We start from the raw sequence: 13,163 nt of genomic DNA on the forward strand, positions 1-13,163 counted from the left end.
CATAAAACTCCAATTTATTCCTGTTTTGCCCATAATAGTCCTTGCCTCAAAAAGGGCTGCGAAATATTTTAAAACCAAACTTGGGCCTCATGCGCCTACGGTAATTAAACACGAGCTACCCCTTTTCTTCCCGGTTTGACGCGTGCATCCTAACCAAAATTTTCCCCGCCCGCATTCTTCTCTGTGGAATCATCTTCATCTTATCACCGCTTCCTCTCTTTTCGTTTGTGACTTTCTCCTCTTTTAGCTATTCTGTACACCTATCCCTTTCATCCAATCCTTACTATAAATTTCTAACTTCTAGATTTGTTCTAATATCCACAACATATCTACAATACTTCTTTACATAGAGCACTGACTTTCTTCGACTTCTCTGCTTCTTACTTAAAAAGGGTAAGTTTTTTATTTGTTTCTTTTTTTCCTTTGATTATCTCACCTGCCTCATGTTTATATTACGTTAAAGTTTATCCTTTTTATTACATGCCATAATTTTACTGATACCCATTGTTCAATTTTTGTCACCCTTCCCCAACTTCCCCAGGCGATTTAATAGACAAATCTGAATGTTTATATTGTTTGTTACTTCGGTGTCTCCTTCCTCTCTATGAAAGAATTACCATTCTGATTGATTGTGCTCATCCAGTAAGTTTCTGTATGCCCGCTCTATGATCCTCCGAAAAGTTCCGTTCCTTCCTCTTATTTGCCAATAAAACTAAATAAGCTCAGATTTCCTGAGCTTTTTTATATTGTAGGTAAAGAAATCTATTTAATGTTACCAAAGTTTGGAGTTTCAAAGGATTATTCTTTTAATTCTTGGATCAAAGAAAAAATAGAAAAAAGGACAAACAAGATGGGGTTTGGTTGAGAATTGAGTAATAACTCACTCTATATTATATTATTTTAATAAGTATAAAATTTAAGCATTTTGAATTTCGTCTTAAGTAGTGTTGAAACGTATATTTGGAAAAATAGATTAATAAGTCAATACATTAAAAGTTATTAGGTCCAAGTGCGCGCAAAGTGGCCAAACACCATAGCTAGAAGGGGAAAAAAAAGAGGAGAAAATTAAGGGATCACTGGATTATTCTTACCAATAGTTATCTGCTTTTGTTTTGTTTCTGCTTTAGACTTCCCAATGGCATGACTTGTGAGGTGGGAGAGAAGAATGATATCATGTATACTTTATTGGAAGTTTGAAACCAAATTCAACTGTTTTCTTGTTACAAAGATTGGTTTTTGCAGATTCCCTGAGTACCACATGACCCCTCGAGTCTCATAATTTTATTCATTTGTCTACCAAAGCAGAGTCTCTCCATATTTAGCTTATAAGATTATTTTTTTTGTGTATTAGACAGAGAACAATTTATACGCTAAATTCAATTGAATTTAACTTCTACTCTTATTTGTTCGACTTAATTTCCATCTGATTCTGCACTTAATTCTACTGATTTGTAACTTATGTACTTCCTTCTTGTCAATTGAAAAGTTATGACATCCTTAAATTATGACCATTTTCTTTGCTCCGCTTTCTCTTTCTGGCAATTTGTGTATTTTGTACTGAACTTGTTGTAATTTTCACCATCTGAGGCCTTACATTCGCAATATCTCCAAACGTCATTAAGAAACTAGACTTGACAAAGTGGAGGAAAGTAGACATTTTGAATATGCATGTATTTAGTTCAGTCAGATTAAAAGTTCTGCAGCTACATTAAGAACTGACTGTACGAACTGACACATCATAACTCTACGTGTCTCATTCTACAACTCAATAATGATTACATGCTATCTGAATACTTTCTTGCATTACGTTTGGCAATTCTTAGCTAACCACAACTATTTTATTGAAATTTGTTGTGCTTTGTTAACTTGAGTTTTACAAATGGTAAGTTGTTCGTTAGAGCAGCAGAATAGATTGACATCATTGCTTCCTTTAGAGATATTTGTGGTGTAAATATTAGATGCTTGATGTTCTATAATGGTATTCTTCATAATCATATGTGTTCATGACGAAATAAATAAAGTGAAATAGTTGTGTCATCTATGGTCAGTATCTCCTGCTATTTTATGGAAAAACTGTATTTCTATTGCTGCATAATGATGTTTAGGACAAATGCAGTACCAATAGTTGCACCAAAATCAGATTAATGGATATTCGACAATCAAAAAAGTGCCCTCGCTCGGTGACGGGAGATCATGTTAAGAATAGCAAACACCATAAAATTGATGATTCTGTAGCAATGACCTTGAAAGAAGAAAAGTTGTCGCCTTTGGCTGGGAAATAGTGAGATAAAGAAAAATTATATTTTTTACTAATAAAAAGACTTGGCACAAGAATATTCTTTTTAAATGTGCTTTCTTACTATGGAGAGTTTTAAGGAATAATATAACCTACATGTTAATCTCTTCTAATAGAGCATCAAAGTATGAAGAAACTTAATAATCTTTTATTATCTATTAAGACACGGATTATGTTTGAGACATTCAACATTCTGCCCATACGTGAGTGATATTTTGTTATACTTATTTTATTTGACTATATTCAATTTTGTGACAACTGATGATCATGAGATGCGCTGAAAAAATGAATGGAAACTAATGGAATTAAGCTAGATCCTAATTTATGATTTTACTCTCTTTTGTTGCCTATGTTAGTTAGAGCACATGGTACTTCAATGTTTCCATTAGTTTGTCATTTATGGGATATTGAAGTTTGATGAAATAAGTGAATGAATGTAACTACACAACCTTCTAGTATTGCGAATAGCTCTATCTATACATTGTTTTACCTCTCTAAATTGCAGCCTAACTGCATTTACTCTGAGTAAATACTGTTATCGTTAGGTATTTTACCTCCCCTTTTGTATTATGAGAGATTAGCGTTGGCAACTACACATACGCTAAAAGTTGTTGAGTAGCCTGGCTATGACCTGTGACATAAGAACACTACATCATCTCTTCCCCTGTATATCTTTCTATTTTTTCCTTTAGTTCTTGATTATTCATTCTCCTGTTGGCATCTAGAGATATTTTATCTATTTTTGTTCTATTTGAATTTGCTGTAAGCTCTCTGAATTTTAGTTGGAGTGTGAGTTGTACAAATATACTTACTTTTGAATATATGAAATCAAATTGCTAAACATAATATATATGTCTCCATATTAGAAATCAATTTCTCAGTTCAATCGGAATCAGGTCACTTTGAAGATTGTTCGGACATAAAGATAGTTGACCAAATAAGTGATGTGGTAAGAATTAACAATTTTGAGAAATTATTTAACTTTTTTCATGGGAATTGATCCTTTGGAAACCTGCAATTGGATTCGCGTCATGGAAATTAGTAGTTCCTTCTATGATTTATTTCTACATGGCCTTTAACTTTATTAGTTGATTCTAATCTTCTAAAATACATATTTGAACTTATAACTTAGTATAAATGTGATCAAAATTTGTTAGTTGTGTCATCTATGGTCAGTGATCACGCCCAACTATGCCTTATAAAAAAGAATAAGCGGTCGTTGCAAATATAATCCGGTTTACAAGTCCGGAGTCGAATCCCACAGAGAACTAAGGCTTAGCTATAATTTTTTAATATTGCTAAGAAATACAAGTCCAAATAATTTCCTAATTATAAAGATTATAATATTTATTTCTAACTAATTAACTAACAACTATTATAAAGGAATAAAATTATCAACTAACAAGGATGAAATTTGAAACAAGATTAAGAAGGTCTAGAGTTATGATTTCCTCAATTGTCGGAATCCTTCCCGCTATGTCTTCTATAATTTCGCCTAAGTATTCTATATCGATCATGAGTACTTTGGGTGTCGTAGCTCTCTCTCTCGAAACTACCAGAATTTACTAGATGTATTCTCTCGAACTACGCTAACTGGCACTAATTTACCGCTCACTACGATCGCACCAAAGTTTCGTTATCTCTAATCCTACCTTTAAACCGTCTGTATCGATCTCTCAACTACATTAAGAGTGGTGTTGTTCAACAACTACCTAAATGTGTACTCTCTCTCGAGCAATATACACACTAAATATGCCAAGTTAATTGAGAGCTCTTCAATTAATAACAATGAAAATATAGTTGAACAAGTAGAGAAAAATCAAAGGCTCAATTTATATAAAAACATAACAAGAATTTATCCTACAAAAGATTCTATCAAAACTCTAGATAACAAATTAGCTATTCATAATAGTATGCAAAACTACAATACTAGAATTCATAACCAATAATGAAAATAGGCGGAAGGAAGTGAAAAACTCATAGAAGAAATCTCTCTCCATCGGTTTTTGTTTTGTGAATATCAGTACTTTTACTGAAATCTGCATCTTCTCCTTCAGTTCTCGATTTCTCTCTGCGAATTCTTTCTTGGTCAATAACAATACTTCTGGTGAGATTTTCTCTATTATTGTACTTCCTTTTCTTTTTATTTGCTTTACTTCTTCTTTTGTCAGTGGTATTTGGTTAAAATTTGGATTACAAAGGAGGTAAGCTTCCGCCAATGGGTATGGGTGATCGACTTTGTCATCTTTGCTCTTTGACTTAGAATTGAAATTAGGGATTTCTTTTTTCAAATTTTATTTCTCTCTTTTTTTGGGTTCTATCTGATTATGTTTTTTTAGATACACATCTCAAGGATTGAAACAGTTGTGTAGGACATTTCTATTTGTCTTTAGAGTCTACTCTGAATTGACGCATAATTGGACTAAGTTGAGCTTTTGTTAGTTTACTTAGTTTTTCATGTTCTCTATTTATTTGACAATATGCTTCAAAGAGGGAAAAAGAAAAAGTAGCCATCAACAATAGGGTTCCGCATTTATCTTTATGGTCTCGACACATTGCTTTAAAGAAGGAATGAAAAAGTGGCTATCACTAACAAGGTTTCTGCAACAATCTTTATGTGGGAACCCATTGGAATTTTTCTTTTTGAAATACTCATGTGACAGATTGAAAGAATTTCGTAGGACATTTTCTATTTGTCTTTAGACTACAGTTTGTTGTCCTCTCCTTTTTTTGAAATTTCTATTTTTACCATGTTATCAACAAGTTTATGATTTCTGGAACTGAATTTTGAACTCTATATCTTAAACATATGTACAATAAGCTTTCTATGGATCTTACCGATTATGATGTTTATGTAATAGATTGACTACATCTGGGGATAATCATCTTGCCTCAGACAGCTTTACCTGAGTACACAATTTTATCTTCATTAGTTCAACTACATCCTCTCTGTAAATTTTGCAAAATTATTACTTTTCTCTCATTATATATACCAGACTCCAGGTTGTTCATTTTCTATCATTTCTAAAAGCTATCAGACTTTGTTATGTTTGCTATTTTATAACTCGGTCGTAATTGTATTGCTCTTTTAATACCTTTTGGTACTAGGCAACTCTTCTGCGATGTATCTTTGTGCGACTTATGAATTCATCATTGGAGAATATAGGTAGATGCGTATCAAATTTGATTGAAAGATAAAAATAAAGTCAACTCCTCGGTAATGTGAGTTCCAATGACAGGTGACATCTTTTACTCTGGTAGACAATACGAAAAACTACTGAAGAGATGTTCGTCTTCGTCACTAATCATATACTTTTCTAGGTAGACTTTTGTTAATATCGCAACTCTTGAATTTATTTGTAAGAACAGAGAAACCCTTGAAAGCGAATATGTGAGCCCCAATCTCCACCGCTAGATTGATTTGGTATTTGGTTACAAGCAGGGGGGATAACCAGCAGTTGTTGTAAGCTTTAACTTCAAATAATTATTAAACCAGTATCAGGTTTTGAATTTCACTGAATTTTTGAAGATATTGTCATACATGCAACAAACATTTTTTATTATTTGACATATGAAGGGGTTGTGGATGTGGATACCATGGATGATGAATTGCAAATGTTGGCGATGTTAATGTGCTTGACTCAAGCATTTTCCTTGTGAACCATGGCCTCATCATGTCCGTTAAGAAATGGGTGACCACCCAGTTGCAATCCAGTGGAAACTTCATCTTCTCTAGCTCACAGGTAAGTTTTATAGCAATAACAAGGTAGATCATTATGATTAGTTAGTCAGCTTTGAAGTCGTTTTTAACTTTCTTGCATGATCCGTTTTTGATTCTGATGTCCTTCCTTCCTCGAAAAATTGGGAGTCCTTTGGCTGAAAATATTGAGCTTGCAGCACAATGCTTGGGAACATTATCAACATCTGATTAGTACCTGTGAAAACAACTTTCAATTTATATGGCTAACTAATGGCTGAATGGTGCGGAGCGTTACACAACATAAGGATTGTCTAATTGGGTGCTTATAGTATTTTTTTCTGTTGAAAATTGGTGCAAAACGACATGTTAAAAAATGGTAAAACATTCCAGTTGATATGTTACAGTCAGAATCGGAAGGATAACAATATACCTTTATTTACGTTGGGCCCGGGCGAAGCCCGGGCTACCCCACTAGTATGCCCGAGCTACCCCACTAGTATGTATAATATACTTGAATCTTATGGTCATAAATATGTCACGTTGGTTATTGGAGTTAATGAGTTTATTAATTATAGAAAGAATCATTTTTTTTTAAAAAAAAGACTAAAAGTAAAGTAAGACACATTAATTGAAATGGAAGGAGTATTATATTTTTGGAATTTTACATGCTATAGCTAAATAATGAACCCTAGTTATTATAAACCAAAATACTTTTAAAATATTATTATTCATAGCCACTTTTTATATTTTATAGCAACGTACAAATATATATAACTGATTTTTCAACTTTTCCCTCAACCCTCTCTCTCTTCTCCCTCAACTCTCTCCCCTTTTTCCCTCTCTCTTCGCCATCGACAAGTGGATTCCTCCATCTCTGTTATGTACAAGCAAAAATAAACCTCCGTGAGTTTGTGATATTTGAGATCTCAAACCCTATGGTTTAAACTTCCAAGAGAAACGCACTGAATATTTTGTATAACATCTATAATAGAAAATTTGCAGAAGAACCGGTTTGATATTGAGAGAACCGAACCGATCGAGCCGTGGTTTTAGAGGGTTTAGGTCAAAGTTTGAGGCCGATTTAATGAAGGCGTAATCATGAGTGATTCATACTCCCTTCTCTCATCTCCACTGTCAGATCCAGATCTGAAAATCACGAAGTCGCGATGAGTCCATTACTATCAGCGAAAATAATGGAGGAGGAAGATCAGAGGCATCACCAGATCTGGATCTAACAGAGATGTCGGAATCCATGGTTTCTTCTCCTTCTTTGTATCTCACATCAGAGTGTATTCGTCTGACCGGATTTTGGTAGATACAATGTGATAGTGTATTCTCAGGTCTGGCCAGATTTTTGTTCGTCTCAATTTTTAGTTTTGATACAATATATACAGTATTTTGCTTGGGCGGAAGATGCCATCTCCGGTGAATTTTCTTCTCTTCTTTTCTATTGAGTCACATATAATGATACAAATACATTTTATTTTGTACAAGTACACTCAAATTTGAGTGTATTATGCATTTTTCAATGCAAATGCAGTTTTTATTTTTGTATTTTCGCTTGTGTTTATGTATTTCGAAGGTTATTTTTCATGGCAGATTCTTGTATTTTTTGAATTTTTATTGTTTGAATACAACCGAATTAAATACAGTGAATTGAATACAGTGTAAAAGCAGCTATGAATGAATATAGCGAATTCAATACATCTGAATATAACTATTTTTGTGATTTTGTTGTTGTTTACAGTCGATTTGAATACAGTGGAATTGAATACAATGTAAAATAATTAAAAATGAATATATTCTAATTGAATACAATCTATATAGCCGAATTAAATAGAGCGGTATACACCCTATTTCTTGATTTTTTATTGTTTGAATACAACTGAATTCAATACAGTGAAATTAAATACATTATAAAATATATAAGAACGAATACATCCGAATTGAATACGGTGTATATAACCGAATTGAATACAGCGACATACATCATATGGCAAGCAATTAGTAGCTACAGAATATAATTAGCTAAATTATAGCTACGCCCAGTGTAGGCATATAAATTGTATTAAAATTAAATTCATAAAATAATTTTTGACTATATTTTTAATTCAAGATATATTAGTTTAAATTTATTGGACTAATATAATTGGATTAATTCAATATGTATGGATTTAATAAATAAGTGTGACTCTATTGGGCTAGCCCATTTGATTGGGGCTACAAGTGATGAGCCCACCTCATTAAACCCAAAATATCATCTTCCTAAAGGCCCAATTTGGTGCCACGTATCAAATGACGTGGCACACCAAGTCAAATAAAAGAGCCAACAGAAGTATGTCACGTGTCAAAAATAACAAGGTACGCCAAGTCAAATCAAAGGCGAATGAAAGTGCGCCACGCATACAAGTGACATGTTCTGGCCAATCAAATGCGGCCTTGTCACGCTTCAATCTGATTGGTCGAAAAGAGTTTGTTTTTATCATAACTCTTCTCTTCCACAATCATAAAACCAGTTGTGAGCTTTTCTTTCTTTTAAGATCTTGATATTATACTTGGAGAACTTTTTGGCCCAAATTTCAGATTGAAGGGTCTAAGTATGGATGTTGGTTCGCACGGATATTTGGGCATCGTGTGCCAGTCGAACCTCTCGCCTACTCTAGGGCGACCTCTAGCAGTCCTCTAGCTGGCTAAGTAAGGGATGAAGCAACTAGTTTGGAAACCACTAGCTGAGGAAACTATGGAGTGCGCCCCTAACAAGCCTGTGGCAATGCCTCCTCATATGGCAAAGCTCTCCACACTTATAACAACCTCTAGCTGACTGAGGCTGCAGAACCTAAACTTGCCCCTTATGGCCTGAATACCCACTAGAAGAACACTGAATAGATGGAGCACGATATGAACTCGATAGGAAAGCACTGAAAGATGATGGAAATGGAGTGCTGAAAGATGAACGCTTCACGAGCCACATGCTACGTATAATTAGCTAGACAACCATGATAGCCTATACCAAATTGACCCATACCTCCAAATGAGGTACCAGTAAAGCTACTAGAACGTGGGGTCTCTTTTCTCTCACCATAGTCTCCTATCCCTGGCTATGCATACGCTCGATCCTGTGTGCTATCTCCATGGCCTGGTCAAAAGTAGTCCTAATCTATGACTCTCAATCCATAGAAATCCTGATGCTATAAATCAAACCCTTAATAATTCACCTCACCATCTCAGCCTCGGTGTGATCAAGATAGCAACATGATGAGACAAATCTATGAATCTCAGCTCATACTCGGTCACAATCATGTGATCCTACTGAAGATGCTCAAACTAGCGTCTCAACTCATCCCTCCTCATGTGTGGTATGTATCTCTCGAGGAACTACTACAAGAACTGAGCCCAAGTAACAGGAGGTGAACCTGCTAGTCTACCAAGCTCATAAGTCGACCGCCATCTGCTGGCAGCTACTCTAAACTAAAATATAGTGAAGTCCACTCTATTGGACTCTACCAAGCCCAAGTTAAAAAGCTTCTGATGACATCTGTCTAGAAACTCTTGGGCATCCTCTAAAGCACCACCCTCAAAGTGTGGAGAAAATAACCTCTAATACCTCTCCATCCTCTTCAGCTCATTAGAAGACATAACAAGCATAACTACAGGTCTAGCTACTACAATAGGCTACTCCGGAGTACGAGTAGTAGAGGTCTAAACTCCCCCTCCAGCCTGAGATGTAGTTGGCGCTACTAAAAATGCATCGTCACATCGGACGTTGGCGGGACATTGAATTTGACCAGACTTGATCCGTATTTTAAAGTTAATTCTACCAGCTTTCAAGTGATTACTAGACTGTACTATAAATTAGAAAAATAATTATTTAATTGGAAAATCTTGTAATATTCATTTAAAATGTAACAACTACAATTTGTTGTAGTAATTATTGTTTTAGTTTTTGAAAAGACAATAAATTGATAGAATATCCTAATATTTTAAAATAGGACAATTATCAATAAATTGTTTAAAATCTAGAAATGCCCAAAAATGATAGTATTTAACTAATTGCAATAAAATAATAAAAATTCCCATATTTTGTAAAATAGGAACAATTATCAATAAATTGCATTATAGTTAAAAAAATGTGCAAAATACCACATTTTTATCATTTTTGACAAGGAAGCCTGCAGAATTTATTTTTAAATACGGAGGATTAAAATTGACTGTCAACAGCTTCCCCTCTTTGATTAGAGATGATGTAAGAGTCTTCGGGCAAAGGAATTGACACCATGCTCAATTTTGACCCGGCATGACAGAGTGGGAATAGAAGAGATTTTGGAGATTGTGACCGAACTCTGGTTTTTGAGTCGCCTACATATCTCTGGTTGCACAAGAATCAGGTCGCGTGTAGTTCTGGAAAATTGAGTACTACTTATGAATCGTAGCCTCATGGAGTGGAAAATAATTATTCGAGGATGAAGGGTTTGTGTGATCTCGACATTGCTTCCAAAATTGCCCCAGTGTTAGACTGTGGTAACACTAGAATGTGGATATTGGATGATGGGTGGATTGATTGAATGGAATTTGATGTGGATGCGGTCGGGCTCAGTGTTGAGTTTTCCTACATATCTCGGATGTAAAGGGAATCAGGCCAATTGTAGTTCGAGAAGACGGTGGGATGGATTGATTTTTGGTTTTGAAATTCACCCCAGTGTCAAGCTGTGATGATACTGGGTGTTATTCCGACTATGAGGGTTCAGATTGCCTACACACCCCATGTCAGTGCGACGTAAGATGATACGTGGGATATGCCGTCGATTGCTGTTGGAAGGCTCGACGTCCATCATCAAAATCTGCCCCAGTTTATTGATAGGAGATAGTTCCACGTTGTGTCGCATCTTTGATCAGTAGAGTTGACGATATGTGGCCTATGCTTTCGTCTGATTTGACAAAGATGGATATATGATTTTTGAACGAAATAAGGTTGCGGATTGGAACTCTAATTCGAAAGGGATCCGGGCTAGATACCAGTCCGAAGTAATCAGAGCACTTTGGATTTTTGAAGGAAATTCAGGCTATGTATCGGTCCGAAGTGATCGGAGCACATTGATTTTTGAAGGAAATTCAGACTGTGTACCGGTCCGAAGTGGTCGGAGCACTTGGATGAGAATAGGAAATCCGGGCTGAGTACCGGTCCGAAGCGATATCGGAGCCCTTGAAAAGTAAAATACCCGTATTAGAAGGTGGGCGCCTGTAAAATGTGAACTTGAAATGAAATGCCCATTGTTTAGGAGGGAGCCTGAAATATCTGACTTTGAAATGAAATGCCCATTGTTCAGGAGGGCAACTGAAAAAGCAAGAAGCTATATATATTGTAAGAAATTGATGAAGAGGGTTGTGTTATTAATGACTCTGGCAGGCAGTAGATGCAAAATGATAGAATTTGAAATGATATGGCCAGGTCTGACTAAGACTTCCTACGTATCCCAATGGAATCAGGCCAAAACGTAGTTCGATTACAAAAGATGACTGAATCCGATGTGGATTGCTTCCGTATTCCTACCAAAGGAAATCAAGTCGCGGCATAGTTCCGAATATATAAAAATGATTTTTGTTTTTTGTTATAAGAGTGGGACCGGACCCTATGTGGGTTGTCTACGTATCCCCCCGTGGGAAGACAGGTCGGGCGTAGTTCTGTCACGACAAAACCTAACTCTACCGTCAACAAATTAGACTCTTTGTGTCACAACCCAAAAATCCCCTATAGGTCGTGATGGCTCCTAACGTCGCCGTCAGGCAAGCCAACGGTGAATTTTCAACTTAATTACTCATTTTAGTATTTTTTAAATCATAAATATCATTAAATAAATAAAGTAAAAATCTGGTACTCGGTCAAACCCGTGATCCTCTTTACCAATTTCCGTATAAAGTATAAATTACAAGATAATATGATAATAATTACATGACTACAATAATGAACATCCACTAGGAACCCCAAAAACCCGGCATCACAAGTGCATGAGCATCTACTAATAAATATAATAAAATAAAACATCCGTGTGGAATACAAGTTAGACAGGAGAATATAAGTAACTCTGATGGAGACTCTGTATGCTGCGGATCGTAACATGGAATGCAGCTCACCATAAAGTCTCCGCAATAGCGGCACCTCTATGCCCAAAAGACTACCATATATATATATATATATATATATATATATATATATATATATACACCTGCACAAAAAGTGCAACAAGTGTAGCATGAGTACGTAAATCAACGCGTACCCATTAAGTATCTAGCCTAACTCCGGAGAAGTAGTGACGAGGGGTCGACATCGGCACTTACTAGTGGTCCAATAAATCAAGTAAAATAGAAAGTAAACAAGTATGAGGCATGATAAAAACAGTGTAAACAAATTTAAGCACGTGGTACTATCCTCCTCTGAACAGTAAATGCAAGCCCTCAATTATCGGTCACCTCCTCAACCAGAGTATATATGGAAAATGGTTCCCACCAGATAGATCGTCACAATTCAAATAAAAAAAACTCACGGATACGATGGCTTCTTGCCAAATATTATGCACGACGCTGCCGAGGCAAACGACCCGATCCCATAAGAGTATTTATAGAAATATCGAGGCGTACAGCCTGATCCCATAATAATGTGTACACTACCAAGGGTCGAACGACACGAACCATAGATGCATCTATTATACTGCCGAGGCGAACGACCCGCTCCCATAAAAATATGATACTGCCGCGGAGAACGGCCCGATCCTATTAGTATAAGAAGATTTAACGGGTCCTTGACCCCACTCACGAAGATATGTGTGAGTTATGAAATTTAAAGAAGCTTTTCAATGAAAATGCACAACGCGAGACAAATTCATAAGGAAAACACAATTGTTCCGTGGCTAATCATGTAGCTCGTCAAATCTCTACAATAGCGAGTCTATCACTCTACGCAAGCCTAGTCTCAGGTCGCAACGCGAAATAAAGGAATTAAACAGGCAAGGATAACTCAATTAGTATAATTAAAGCATGGCGGGAACCTAAGTCTACCCGGACATAATCAAGAATCCTAGCATACGCATGGACACTCGTCACCTCATACGTGCGTAGCTCCCACAACATGTAACATATAAGAATATAACACCTACTGGGTACATTCCCCCTCAC

General features: G+C 35.8%; 1 long non-coding RNA gene across 4 annotated transcripts; it reads left to right on the top strand.

Moving 5' to 3' along the window:
* Window positions 1-126: 126 nt before the first annotated feature.
* On the top strand, window positions 127-7,550 carry LOC104086701 (uncharacterized). 4 transcript variants are annotated; one of them, XR_011414667.1, is made up of 3 exons: window positions 127-393; window positions 5,874-6,039; window positions 6,165-7,550. It is a non-coding gene; the product is annotated as an uncharacterized lncRNA (long non-coding RNA). The 4 variants fall into 4 exon arrangements; XR_004504393.2 differs by having other exon boundaries at window positions 6,194-7,550; XR_684155.4 differs by having other exon boundaries at window positions 129-393; window positions 6,988-7,550.
* The last annotated feature ends 5,613 nt before the right edge of the window (window positions 7,551-13,163 follow it).

This window comes from Nicotiana tomentosiformis, chromosome 3 (genome assembly GCF_000390325.3).
Source record: "Nicotiana tomentosiformis chromosome 3, ASM39032v3, whole genome shotgun sequence".
Lineage (NCBI taxonomy): Eukaryota > Viridiplantae > Streptophyta > Magnoliopsida > Solanales > Solanaceae > Nicotiana > Nicotiana tomentosiformis.